Source organism: Lathyrus oleraceus, chromosome 7 (genome assembly GCF_024323335.1).
Source record: "Lathyrus oleraceus cultivar Zhongwan6 chromosome 7, CAAS_Psat_ZW6_1.0, whole genome shotgun sequence".
Classification (NCBI taxonomy): domain Eukaryota; kingdom Viridiplantae; phylum Streptophyta; class Magnoliopsida; order Fabales; family Fabaceae; genus Lathyrus; species Lathyrus oleraceus.
In genome coordinates, this window is record NC_066585.1 from 306,290,719 (window position 1) to 306,306,032 (window position 15,314).

Here is a 15,314-nt window from a genome sequence, read left to right on the forward strand (position 1 = left end):
CTGAGATGCCTTGCGTGAAAATCTGGACTTGAAGCTTGGAGATCTACATCGTTAGAAATAGTCTTATCAAGTGATCAAGGGACTTTTGATCACTTGAATATACCGTGGGATTATACATGATCAAAGGGTTTAGTTAATCAAAATTTCTTTTGATCAACTTTAATCAAAGAGAATTGTACATCGTAATCTAAAGATTAATAATTTGTACAAGTTATACCTAAGGGAACATGCCACAATTAGGATCAAATTAATCATCAATTACCAAAATATCATATGAAAATTAATGATTAAAAGATCAATTATTCTTAATCAATTCTTATTCCTAAGGGAACATGAAATTTGCTAATAAATCCTAGGTTTAGAATTGTCGAATCTCATGTACATTCAATTAGAAAGTTAATTCTAAAATTAAAACCTAATTAAATCCAATTATCCAAATTACATAATTTCTAACTAAACAATTAATTCCAACGCAATTAAAATCTTAACTCTAAAATTCTCAAAGTTCTAATCAAACCAATTCAACTAATCTCTAATGTATTTTAAAGAAAAATTCTAAAAACACTAATTCTAATTAAAAGAACCCCTCCTAATTAAAATTCGGCCTAAATATTATTTTTAAAGTGACTAAAAAATATATTTTTCTAAACTAAATCTTATGATTATTTTCTAACCAAAACTAAACTTTATATTACAGTAACTAAATTGTATATATCTTAACTAAAGCTATTTAATTGTTTTTAAAACTATGAAATCATTTTTTAAACTAGACCACTGAATTGTTTTTAAAACTAAAACTATGGTATATATTTTCCTAAGTGTATAACTATTGTATTGTATAAACTAAACTATTATATTTTCTAAAACTAAACTAAACTATTGTATTATATTTCTACTAAACTAACCTATTAATCTTCTACTAAACTAATGTATCTATTAAACTAAATAACTACTGTTATGTATATATCTTCTCCTATACTAACTATATTTTCTAAACTAAACTAAAGTATATATTTTCTAATTAAAGCTATCGAAGGTATGTATAACTAAGATATAATATTATTCTAACCAAGTAAGCTAATGGATAAAAAAAGGAAAGGTTTAAGTGCTACACTAGGATATTAGGAACATGCAGCTACAACACGTGACTCCTTTTTCCAAGTCTAGTGATGGAAAGAGGCATTTAACGTGAAAGACATTCTTTATAGGTTTGAAATTGTTTTGAGTTCACAGTCATGGTGCAGCTTATGTTCCAATTTGGAATTGCGGTTCAAAATTTCCGTTTCATTAGCGGTTTCAATTCAGAATTTGTTTGTTTCGGTTACAGTAAATTGAAGTGTTACGTTACAACTGCAGTTCCGTAACTCGTACACGAAGTGTTCGATGAAGTGTTTTAACCGGTTTTGCTTTATTTTTAACTTGTTTCGGTTTCGTTACAGGTTTATTTTTTCACTGTTTTGGATTATGAATCAATTTTTCTAAAGGTTATGATTTTTCAATAGGATTTTGGTGAGGTTTTGGTGTAGCAACGAATTTTTGGTGATTTCTTGTGGTTCATGGTGGATTTTTGATGAAGGTTGAAATTGATGATCGAGGAGGTCAAATTTTGGTGCTTAATTTTCTATAGTTTGTGTTCATGGCAAGGTTTGAATTTCCACGGTAAACATCCACGCACGACGAAAAGCAAGGAAAGGGAAAAACAAGAACAAACATACAAAGATAATTCAAATAAGCAAGAAATCCTAGAAGGCACCAAAATAAGCAAGCGTTCATGGAGTGATAAATAAAGTTTGAGGCTTACCGATCAGAGACCCTCCGATGGTTCTTCAATGGCGATGCAAATTTAATACGGTAAGCGATTCTTCAATTCCTTTTCATCCCTTTTTCATCCCTTTTATTTTCTTTCATTTGTTTTCTTGTTGTTCTTGATTCTTTTGGCACTTTTCAATGCTTGAAACATGAAAACTATGGTGTCAAGTGTAGTGAAGGTTATGCTCAAGTTTATTGAAACTTCAATGCGAAGCTTCAACAACCGTGAATTTGAGCTCTAGTGAGGGAATGTTGAAGAATGGAGAATGGAGAGTGAGAAGATTGAGAGAAAGTGAAGAATGAGTGAAATCGAAAAGTGGAGAAGAAGAAGATCCTTAGTGAGTGAATGATGAATGCTTATGTAGAACAATATGAGCGATGATTAGAGGTTGGAAATTGGTTAGAGATTAGTTGGGGCTGTTTTGGGCACTTTAGACAATTTTCCAAGTAGTTAGTTAGAAGTTAGTTTGTGGAAGTTTAAAGTAGTTAGGGTGGTTAAGGCATGAATGTATGTGAATTTACATGCATGTCCATATGCTGAATTTTTAGTGAATGTGAGGGAAATTGAATGAATTTACATGACATCACTTGAATAAATGCTTAGGTATTTGCATGGTATGAATGAATGATTTAGAGATGCATTTGGATTGATGTTGATGGATGAAATGATGTATTACATGAATTATGAATTTTTTAACGCACATGATTTATGGGGTTTTACTTGTTGTATAGAAGTGGAATGGAAATGATACATGTAGGTGTTTAATTGGCTGCATTATATGGTAAAACACTAGCTGGATTCTAATGTCTTGACTGATGTCATGACATGGTGTGTATGTGTGACTGCATTGTAGGTTAGAATATCTAACTGTACTCTGATGTCTTGACTGATGTCATGACACACTTGAGTAGTTACTGCAGGATTAGCTAATACAGGATTTATTGAATATCAAACTGGATACTGTGACATTCATCCCTGTCAGCAGATACTGAGGAATAGAGCAGTTGGTGTTCTGTTAGAGCTCAGTATTCATTTGCAGTCTGGTTATCAAGGAAGAACCAGACCTGGCATAAGGCCTACTATATGAATGTCAAACTGGATGTTATGACATTCATCATGGACAGTATATACTGAATAATAGACAGAGTGGTGTTCTGCTACACTTCAGTATGTTTCTTAGTCTGTTCTTCAAGAGGATAACAGAACTGACTTAAGGCCAAATGTGTAAATGTCAAATTGGATACTTTGACATTTATTATTGTAAGCTGTTACTGTAGTATGGTCATTTTGGTCATGTACAGGTTAGCAAAATTGTACAGTCTGTTTTCTGGAAAAACAGACTCAGCATATGATCCTTGATGTCAAGCTGAATGTCGTGACATTCATTCCTGACAGCATATGCTATATTGTAGGTTGTTCAGTTTTCTGTTTCAGCTTTTTCTCAGGCTATTCTTCAGGGATTCAACAGCTTAGAGAAAATCCAGGAAATCAACAACCAAGCTACATTTAATGAACCTAACAAATAGCCTATTTGTTAGTAACCTAGATGTTGAATTTATGGGAACTCGCGTGACCTTAAATTCAGGAGAATACAAGTGCAAAAGCCCAGGTACTGCAATATAAAAGGAAGTCGTTCCTTCATTCAGTTTCGGGGATTTTGAGGCGTGAAGATTAAGTGTGTCCATCATACTTCACTGCTGTATTTTTGTGAGTCTTGTATTAGACATATCTTGTAAGCCAAGCCTTTATCACGTTGATGATTGCTTTGGCATAGGGTGTTCATTGAGTTGTAAGTGTTGTGTCGCTCAAAGCTTTTAAGCGTGAGTGTTGTGTATCTTGATTAAAGCTGCTAAGCACAATCAAGAGTTGTTTGAAGTGTGACTTCAAAATTGTCTTTAATATTGATTAAAGGTAGTAATCACTGAGGTGATTGAGGGGGAGTGAGTAGGAACTCTGATCTTAGAGTAAGATTGAAATTGCATTGGGTAGGGATTAAGTGACAAGTTGTAAACGGGTGAGTTTAGCTTTGAATTAATACTACTAATAGTGGATTTCCTCCCTGGCTTGGTAGCCCCCAGATGTAGGTCATGTTGGACTGAACTGGGTAAACAATTACTTGTGTTATTTACTGCACTTACTGTTAAGTTCTGCATAATTCTTGTCTGTGCAGAATTGGATGTCATAACAACCCGTGTGACATCTAAAGTCTGATAACTAGAATTTCAATACATAGTATGGAATTTATACTCATGGTATATGCATAACATGCAGAATTTTTATTGAATTTGACTTGTTTTTTTAATGGTTTTGCATATGATGTGAATGTATGTGCATATGTTGAATTTTAGAGATAAATGATATGAATTTAAAATCACTTTTCATCTGTATTTTGTAAATGCCCGTGATGCCGAATTTTTGTTATGTAAATGCTGAATTTTTAGAAGTGAATATAATCTATAACTTGTTTTTATTATTTTCTTTGCAACATGGTACGTGGTAATGGAGCATGAACAAACATGGTCAAAGATGGAGTATGAATTAAGACTATTGAAGAGCTTGAAATTATTTTTATTCTTTTGTGTATGGAACCTATGTAATATGCTTGTAATGACATCAAGTGATGTAAAGTGAAGTCATGTAAATGTAAAAATAATATTTAGTGACTTTTGAACCTTATGTACATGGATTGAAAGACCATGAATAAAAAGGAATTATAGCTCAAAGTGTATGTATGGAAATGAACTCCAATGAATGCTTAGGGAATTTACACATGAAGTGAAAAGTGACTTAGTGAATCACTTAGAAATTGAAAATGTATCAAAAATTTGAAAATGCAAGTTAGATTGAATGACTTACAATATATGTTATGTAAAAATGCGAAATGCGTGCTTGATGGATATGTCGTGCACATGGTACATCTTCTTTGTACATGATGTGATGACTTAAAGATGGAGGATGAATATGTTTAGGAATGCCTATGATAGTGGTCAAACGTCTGGTCAACAGTGTCGACCTTGTTGACCAAAAGTCAACCACTTCTTTACTTTCCATTTTCCAAATTCAAGATACTTCCTGATTTAAGCAAAACATCATCACCAAAGAGCCTTTGACCTAACTTTTCAAATGAAAATGAAATGATGAGATGTAGATGAAATGAGTGCTTCCTAAATGCATGTAGATGAATAAAGCAGTAAGCCGGGTAAAAATGAAAAAAAGCAGGGTAAATTTTGGGGTATCACAGTCCCCACTTTCGAACTACTCACCTTAACACAACAACCATAAGTACGTTCATAACACATAATTATATTTGCAACATCACAACTCAAAAACATAATCATAATTCGCCACTTATAATCATGCAAATTAATTCGATTATTATTTCATCATCATAATAATCCGCCCTAATTAATTCAATTCATTAAGTACACAAAAACAACCGTCAACATTAGACTACATGAGAAAACAATACCGAAAACTGGACTTATCACTTAAAACTGGGCCTTGAAGGCCATGACGACCAGCTTGTCACCTGGATAAAGACCGCCTCCCAGCCCGTCATTGCTCCCCTTCACAACCTGTCATCCCCATGACGACCGATAGGAAAATTCTGCATGGAAACCATGACAGTCTCCCCGTCATCTTGCTGATGACAGTCAGCTGACTCAGAAGCATGACAGATAGTCTGTCATGCTCATGACGACCGTCACGTTGATGCAGGAACTAGAGTATGCATTATTCACCTTGGGACCTCATCGAAGCTCCAATTTCGACCCCTAACACCCCAAATCGCATAGAAAATAATAGATACAAATTATATAAGAATCAAACTATCATACATATACCAATTAACATCCAAATTCACCAATTAATAATGAATTCAAGACTTTGTTCATAAAACCAATTATTCAACAATGGTAATCATGATATTCAGATTCATATCCATTTATCAAACAGAAAATCCATCCACACACAAGACACAAATTTCATATCACATACATTGATCATCATAGATTTCACATGAAAATATTCAAAAACTCATCAAACACATCAATGGAGAAAAATCTAAATGAGGGTGAAGATCCCTCTTTAATAACACCTATATTATAGTAGTTTCCCCTTACCTGAATTTTCAGTAGCAAACAATTTTGTATGTGGTGTTATTCTTCTCCCTCAAGCCTTTGTTCTCCTTTTCTCGCACTTGCCTTTATTTCCCAATTGCACAATTTCTACGTACTGACATGTTTGACTCCACTCACATATTCTATTTATTTTAACCTAAAAAATATTCACTTTCACACTTTTACCCCTTAACTCACCTCTACTTTCTCCTCTTTCCCTTATTTTCTAATAATTCTATTTTTGTCCCAATACCACTAAATCTTATTTTATTATTTTAGTCAAATAAAGCTCCACTAATTTCTAATAAACTCCCAAAAAATCACGTAACACATTCTATCACCAAAATAAATAATTAAAAATATATAAAGTCACCTAAATAAATAAATAAAAGCAAAAAAAATTCAATTAAATAAATTAGTCGAATTCGGGGTGTTACAACTTTCTCCCACTTATAAAATTTCCACCCTCGAAAATTACCTGAACGAAATAGCTCCGAATATGACTCCTTCATCCGGATTTCCATCTCGCACATCATGCTTTATCCAGTAGGTCCTCCCCATACAACCTTCACCAAGACAATCTCTTTACCCGTTAAGTGTTTGACCTCTCGATCATCAATTATCATTGGTGATGCTTCCATAGCCAATTATCTCTCACTTGTGCATCATCAATTTGAATCACATGAGACGGATCTGGAACATACCTTCAAAGTTAAGACACATGAAACACAATATGAAGATTCAAAAGAGATGATGGTAAAGCGACTTTGCAGGCCACTTCTCACACTTCTTCAAAATATGATAAGGATTAGTGAAACGCGACGTGAGTTTTTGAGATTTCAAAGCACGACCAACACCAATCACCAAAGTGACTCTCAAGAACACATGATCTCCCTCTCGGAATTCAAGTCATCTTTTCCTATTATCATGGCAACTCTTCTTCCTATTGTACAAAGCTTTCATTTTCTCCTAAATCATCTTGATCTTCTCAGTCGTCTGCTGAACGATTTCTGGTCCAAGTACAACACTTTCACCAGACCCATACCAACACAAATGTGTCTTACACCTTCTACCATACAATTATTCAAAAGGGGATATTTTATTGCTAGAATGGAAACTGTTGTTGTCGGTAAACTCGATAAAAGGCAAGTAAGAATCCCAATACCTCGTTGCTCTAACACGCAAGCTCTCAACAAATCCTCTAACGATTGGATGATCCTCTCTGTATGGCCGTCTGTATGCATATGATAAGAAGAACTCAACTACAATATGGTTCCCCCGTCTTCCTACAAACTCTCCTAGAACCTCTAAGTGGACCTCTGATCTCTATCTGAAACAATACTCAGAGGAATACCATGCAAACTAACAACTTCTCGATATAAACTAACCATCTTCTGCAACAGATACTTGATCTTTATCGGAATGAAATGAGCCAATTTAATCAACCTATCCACCACAACCCAAATAAAATCACTTCCTTTATAAGTGTTAGAACACTCATAACAAAATCCATAGAAATGTTGTCCCAGTTGCTCAAAAAGGTCTCAGTTGCTCGATCTTTAACTTTTCACAAGTCAAGCAGGAATAAACAAACTCAAAAATATCTTTTTTCATACCTGGCCACCAAAACATCTTCTTCAGATCTTGATACATCTTAGTATCTCCAGGATGAATACTCAAACCACTCCTATGACCTTTCTTAAGAATTCTCTTCTTAAGCTTTGGTACATCTGGCACGCAAACCCTATCTCGGAATCTCAAAACACCATTATCATCAATTCTAAAGTCTACCTCTTTACCTTGATTTATCAACACCAATTGGTCAATCAATCCCAAATCCAATTTCTGGCCCTCTCTGATCTCTTTAAGAATACCACTAGTCAGCTTTAGCATACCCAACTTCACACTATTAGGAGTTATCTCGCACACCAAACTAAGACCTCTGAATTGTTCAATCTAATTCTCGAACCATAAGTGTTTACATATGCAAAGACTTCTTGCTTAAATACTCTACTACAACATTAGCCTTACCAGGATGGTAACTCAAACAAAAATCATAATCCTTCAGAAACTCAAGGCATATCCTCTTCCTCATATTCATTTCCTTCTAATCAAATAAATAATTCAAACTCTTATGATCGCTGAACACTTCAAATCTAGATCCAAAAAGATAATGTCTCCAAACTTTAAGAATGAATACCACATATCCAACTTTAAATTAGGGGTAGGATAATTTCTCTTTAGAACCTTCAGTTATATCAAAGCATAAGCTACAAGCTGACAATTCTGCATAATCACGTCGCCTATACCCATCTTCGAAACATCACATAACACAATAAAAGAATCACTTAGACTCAGAAAAATCAAAATTGGTGTTGATGTCAACTTCTTCTTGAGCTCTAGAAAACTCTTTTTTCATTGAACATTCCACACGTAAGCTTGACCTTTATGAGTCAACTGATTCAAAGGAAAATCCAACTTCAAAAATCCTTCTATAAACCTTCTATAGTAACTAGCCAAGTAAGGATGGAATATTCTATTCAAATACTCCATGAATAAACTTGGAACATTAGACAAACTGGATGTCATAAAAAACTACTCATAGTGACCATATCGGGTTCTAAAAGTAGTCTTTAGAATATCTTCTGGCTTCACACGAATCTGATGATAACCTGATCACAAATCAATCTTATTGAACATGCAAGCACCAAATAACGGATCCATTATATCATCAGTTCTCGAAAGAGGATACTTATTCTTAATTGCGATTTTATTCAATTGGCGTTAGTCAACATACAACCTTATGCTAGCATTTTCTTCTTTACCAACAACACCGGTGCTCCCCACGGTGACACACTAGGTCTAACAAATTTATTTTCAAGCATATATTCTAATTGCTTCTTCAATTCACTCAACTATGATGCATACGTCATATACGACACCATCAACATAAGTCTAATACCAGGTACTAAGTCTATGGAAAATTCAACTCATCGCTCCATTGACAAGTCACAAATACCATTTAGGAAAAAGATCAGGAATCTCACACATCACATTCATATAACTAGCCACAACATCACCCTCCAATCCCAAAAAAACGATCATCACGGGAACCTGATCGTCTAACCTCAAGAATATCTATACCTGACCTTTAGACATGAATCTCGAATTCGTACTCCCTTTGGGTCCGGGAAACAACACAAAATCAATAACACATATAATCTTGCAATCAGCGACAGACTGAACCAACCCTCCACACCTAAAATATCTCAGAGAAGCAGAAACTTCTCCTCCATTTATTTCATACCTACTTCTGCTGGTAAGTAGTTAGGAAAACAAACAAGCACCGATAGTGTTTCACACACATTTCGCATTTTAGGATGTAACACCCTAAAACTACAACTCTTAATCTAAAGGAATAAAATCAACATTTTAGGATGCTACTCAACATAAAAGGCATGCTTTCCAATTAATTTTAAGATTTGTTGAAGGATTCAAAATAACTAATATAAACTTCCAATATCTCTTCAAATGAAGTAATTAACTAAATTAACAAAATTCAAAGATTAACTCAAAAACAATTCAAGTGACATGTTCCCGGTGTTATAGATCATAGAAATATTTCCAACTAAATGTCGATAAAACAACAAAGAAAAAGAAAAGAGCCTCATAATTTTCTTCCAACTCACAACAGCACATACTCCTCTTGAGTATCTATACAACATTGTACAGAACAACACAAAACAAACAACAAAGGGATAAAAATACGCTCAAATATATTAACGGTGTAAAAGAATGCAAGGGTGACTTAAATCACACAATTAACAACACACATTTAATTTACACACCAACATAAAAATTAAACTCACATATAATTTATGTATGCAATGTGACTCACAACTCGACTATATGCACGTGGTACCGGTTTAGACATCAGAGGGTTTTTGCTGATCTCGTCCACTCAACAATGGTTTCTCATTCGAACTGGATCCCCAATTCTGAACACGTGACTCACCTCTTTCAAGATACTGACAAAAAATAAAGCATGGCATACAAAGTAATGCAACAACAGCAATGCTTATGGTTCCACTTATAACCATAAACAAATTGCAATACAACACCCACAGTAGTTCGCACTTTTGAACTACTTACCTTAACACAACAATCTTAATTACATTCATAACACATTATTATATTCACAATATTATAACTCAAAAACATAATCATAATTCACCAATTATTATCATGTAAACTAATTCGACTATTATTTCATCATCATAGTAATTAGCCTTAATAAATTAAATTCATCTAGTACACCAAAACAATAGTCAACCATTCTACACGAGAAAACAACATTGAAAACCAGACTTATCGTTTAAAACTGGTCTTTGACGACCATGACAACCAACTCGTCACCTAACACGTCATTGCTCTCCTTCACACCCCGTCATCCCCATGACGACCAATAGGAAAATCCCTCCTGGAGACCATGACAGTCTCCCCGCCACCTTGCTGACGACCGTTAGTTGACCCAGAAGTTTGATGGACAGCCCGTTATGCTCGTGGCGACCGTCACGCTGACGTAGAAACCAAAATCTTCATTTTTCACCATGAGAGCTCATTTGAAGTTCCGATCTCAACCCCTAACACCTAAAATCACACCTAAAATAATATATACATATTGTATAACAATCAAATCCTCATACCAATTAACATCCAAATTCATTAATTAATCATGAATTCAAGACTTTGTTTATAAAACCAATTATTCAACAATGGTACTCATAATATTCATATTCATATCCATATCCATTTATCAAATAGAAAATTCAGCCACACACAAGACACAAATTTCATATCACATACATTGATTATCATATATTTCACATGATTATATTAAAAAACTCGTCAAACAAATCAATGGAAAAAAACCTAGATGAGGGTGAGGATCACTCTCTATCCTTCATGCAATAACACCTATATTAGAGTAGTCCACATATCTGAATTTCCAGCAGCTAACAAGTTTGGATATGGTTTTCTTCTTTTCCCTGAAGTCCTTGTTCTCATTTTCCCCTTAACTCATCTCTACTTTATCCACTTTCCCTTATTTTCTAATAATTCTGCTTTTGTCCCAATATCACTATTTCTCTTATTTTATTATTATTTTATTATTTTAGTCAAATAAAGCTACGCTAAATTCTAATAAACTCCTAAAATCACATAACACATGCTATCATCAAAATAAATTATTAAAAATATATAAAATCACCAAAATAAATAAATAAAAGCAGAATAAAATTCAATTAAATAAATTAGTCGAATTCAGGGTGTTATAGTGATAATGCTGAAAGGTTGTCCGTGTCTCTTAAACACCTAAAGGAGGATGTGGTATTGTTTATGAAAGAATGACTTAATATGGAGATTATTTTAAGATGATAACAGTCTTATGTTTTCCCCTTAGATCACTATCCCCCTCCCTTTCGAGACTCTGGCTCTTCGGTCCCTGGTTCCTGAAGAAGGCGTCAATTGATAAGTTGAATTAGGACCCTTGGATTAACAATATGCACTGGCAAAATGCATCTCACATATGTATATAAATCAACAAGATAGGAGGAGTTATCTAGAGAGCTACTGTAAGCTGACCTAGAAGCACATGATTGTACGGAAAAAGTCATGTAGGCGCAAGCTATATTGAACGAGGTTTTAAAGAAGTTGAAACATCACAAAGCATATTTGAAATGGTGTTGAGATGACCTATACATGGTTACAGAGAACTATAATGCATAATAAATATATTTGAGGGATTGGATTCAATTTATTGATGAAGAAAAGAACAAGGATGAGGGATTGGATTCTATATTTTATATGTAGTTCTAAGTGATGAAAATCCAGTTGATAACATCTGATATGAAGGTCATTTTTATCAATGTAGAAGTTGCAATCTATAAGATTTTTTTGATAAAGATCAACTCAAGAGAGTTGAAAGAAAGATTGTTTACTTGACTGTGAAAAATGTTGGTTTAAAAAGGCTTCATCAAGAAAGTCGTCTTTAGGATGATGGGACAATTTTCGAGTTGACATAAGAAAATAATTGAATTAGTAAGTTATGTTTTGAATATAGGGTTTTTGAAAACACCCTTGCCTAGGTTTGGACATTGAGTCTCGGTTTGAGTTTGGAGCTAGTGAGTCTGAATGCTTGTAAATTATAGTTTGCAACATGATTAAGTAAATGCCAATTTTTGGGCATGTGTTTCTTCTTTATTTGTATTTATATATATTTTTGGTTTTTGTTAACAACAATTATATCCTTACTTGTTTTTTTTGTAAAGTTATGCTAACTGTCGCGTATCTCTTCAGTAAGAATGTTTCCGATCAAGTGATATCATTTGTCTGCCCCTGCTCCAGGATTCACTCTTGGATAAAGGGTAGGTTTCTTTCAGAGACCATTCGTCTGCTTAATGGAAAATCAAAGAGTTAGGCCACCCTGTTATATTTTTTGCTTTTTTTAATCTTTCTTTTATTGGAAAGACATTTATTCAAGTATTCTCTTCAATTTGTGGATGTCTAAAAATGGGCTTATTTCTTTGTTTTAAACATGTGTCTATTGTGCATGTTTAATGGTGAAACAATATTTTCTTTGTGAATTTCTAAGTTTCATAAATTTAGTCGTAATTTCACTCAATAATCATATGGTAACTGAAGTGCCGCAAAAAATACAGAGTCGCCACCGGATTCTATTTATTCCAAAGGAAAAGGAAAATAGCGATAAAACCCCAAATGAGAGAAATGGTCTCGCAACCAAGAGCGGATTCGGAAGTCGGTTATGCAAGGGGAATGTATTAGCACCCCTCACATCCATGGTATTCCATGGGAACCACTTGCTCGTATCAAATGCATATGGATGTTTATTTATTTGTATGTAGCTTGCTATCGGAAATGAGATATGAGATGAGATGGGAGAGAAAATAAGTTTTAAGTTAGTGTGCTCGCCAAGGATTTGGGCCCTCGTGCCTACGTATCCCGATACGTGCAATAGGGAAGTCAGAGCTTCGTAGTTCAGCTCAAAAATGGCGTATTTGTTTGGTTGTTTTTACTGAACAGTATTGACGTTCGCGTGCTACTGTTCACTTGCTTGTATACTCTGTCATGGGAGCGGAAAGTATTTGCTTGTTTGCGGTAAAGTGGATATGCTTGGTTCGCACTCTAGCAGTTAAACATTACTTGCTCACACATGGAAGCTTAAGCTTCGTTCACGGTAGAACGGAAGTAACACGTCCTTATTGAAAGGTTTTGAAGAATGCACTAAGGCAAAAGATGACTTGATTTGTTGGGTCGATTTTATGCATGGAGACAAGCATTAGACCCTTGGCTAGATACAATCAACGGTCCAATAGCTCGGGATTTGAGAGGATAAGTTATCCTAACCACTCTCTTTCGTCCAAAAGAGATTTGAATTGTGAAAGAAGTTTGGCAAGTTTAATCGTGGGAACTTAGAGGGCGACAAGTATTCTAACCCTTGACTAAGTACAGCCAACGATCAAAGTACTTGGGAATCAAGAGAACAATAAAGTCCTAACTATTCTTTTTCTTCCTCATAGAGCCTAGATTTAAATTGTTTGAATTATTAGATTTTTTAGGGGGAAAGTCAAGTGTCGGGTCCTCAGGCTAGGAACAGCCGACAACCCAATTACTTGAATGTTGTGTACAAACACGTACACCCCATTTGCATTCCAGTTTGTTATGAAAATGGTTTTGAAAAAGGAACTTGACGTTGAATCAAGTGTTTGAATTTATTATGAAAAATGTGAGTGAAGAATGGAGGTGAGATATGGAATAAGGTTGAGAAGAGAATGGAGAAGAGATGTGAATAGTGGATCTTGGATTGGATGGAGAATGCTTGACGTTGGATCAAGCATCCACGTTGCAATGGTGAGTTTTATTTGGGAAAACAACTTGACGTTGAATCAAGTACCTTTTGTTTCTTTTGAAATTCTTTGTTTATCATTTTGTATTTTATCTTGATTATTAACATGTATGGTTGTATTACCCCAATTTTGACCCTAAGATCCCTCATGCATTTCCATCATAAACATTAGCATTGGGATCACACCTTGGCATCCTCCTTACCCCTATTTCATTGGGTTTGTTTTGGGAGAGATCACCAAGCACTTTGTGATTATATCATACTTGTATTTTATCATTTTTACTAACTAAAATACCAAAAATATGTCTTTGTATCTATCTAACTCTTTTGTAGGTAGGGCATGATCTCATTGATTCATTGATCACATCTAGGGTTTGAGACCCTCATGAACAAAGAGCACAACCAATAATTGATTCAAGAATGGTTATGAACATCATATATGAGTCCCATTGATTCCTATATGTTATATTGATCAAGTTTTCTTCAAGAGTTTGAGGGTGATTTGCCTTGGAAACCCTAGTTTGACTGGGTATCTTGAGTAACTTCTCCAATAAGCTATCTCATCAATTGATCAAATTTCTCAAGGGACACTTCAAATTCATATATGATCTACCATGAGCCAAGAAAGTCAAGAGAATTGGAAATTAGCAAGTTGGTTGATGGTGGTTGGCCAGATGAATTCATCTGATCAAAACTGGGTCTCCCTAGACCCTATCTCCTACAATGATCACCATATGAAAATGATTCCAAGATCAAACTTACTCTAAATGACATTATAAACAACTTTCATGTTTAGACCTAGAGCTAGTTATGCTTGGAAAACCATTTTCTATGTTGAAACATTATAGGTCATTTTGTCAAAACCCTAATTTGAAATTCAACTTCCCAAGGCCATAACTTGCTCAATTTTTATGAGATGAAATATTTACAAGTTGCACAATCAAATTAAATGTTTCTACTTTAACTTTTATGTTTGGAGTGGGAGCTAATTAAACTTCTTTGAACATGTGATATGAGGCTACATTATAGGTCACTTTTGACCTATACCATTGATCAAGTGATTTTTCTAAACTTCAAAAATGCATAATTCTATCATTTCAAATCCAAATGACATGAAATTTGTGAACATTTTGAAGGTCTTTGATAGAGATAGAATTTTGATGAAGACACTTTTCTCATTTGAAGTTCCTATGAAAAGTTAAGCAAGGTGGAATATTGAGACATATGGCTTGACACTTAAAAAAAATTTTGATATGTCAAATTTTCCCAAACTTCCACCTCAAATATCTCCAAGTTCCAAGTAAGGATGGAATATTCTATTCTTTATCATCAAAAGGATTGATGATAAATGTTCACACCACTCACTTGCTTAAATACAAGTAGGACTTAAGAGAAAATACTAAAATATCCTCTAACAAACTTTATCTATAATTTTTTTAAAATAAATTAATTCTAACATCAT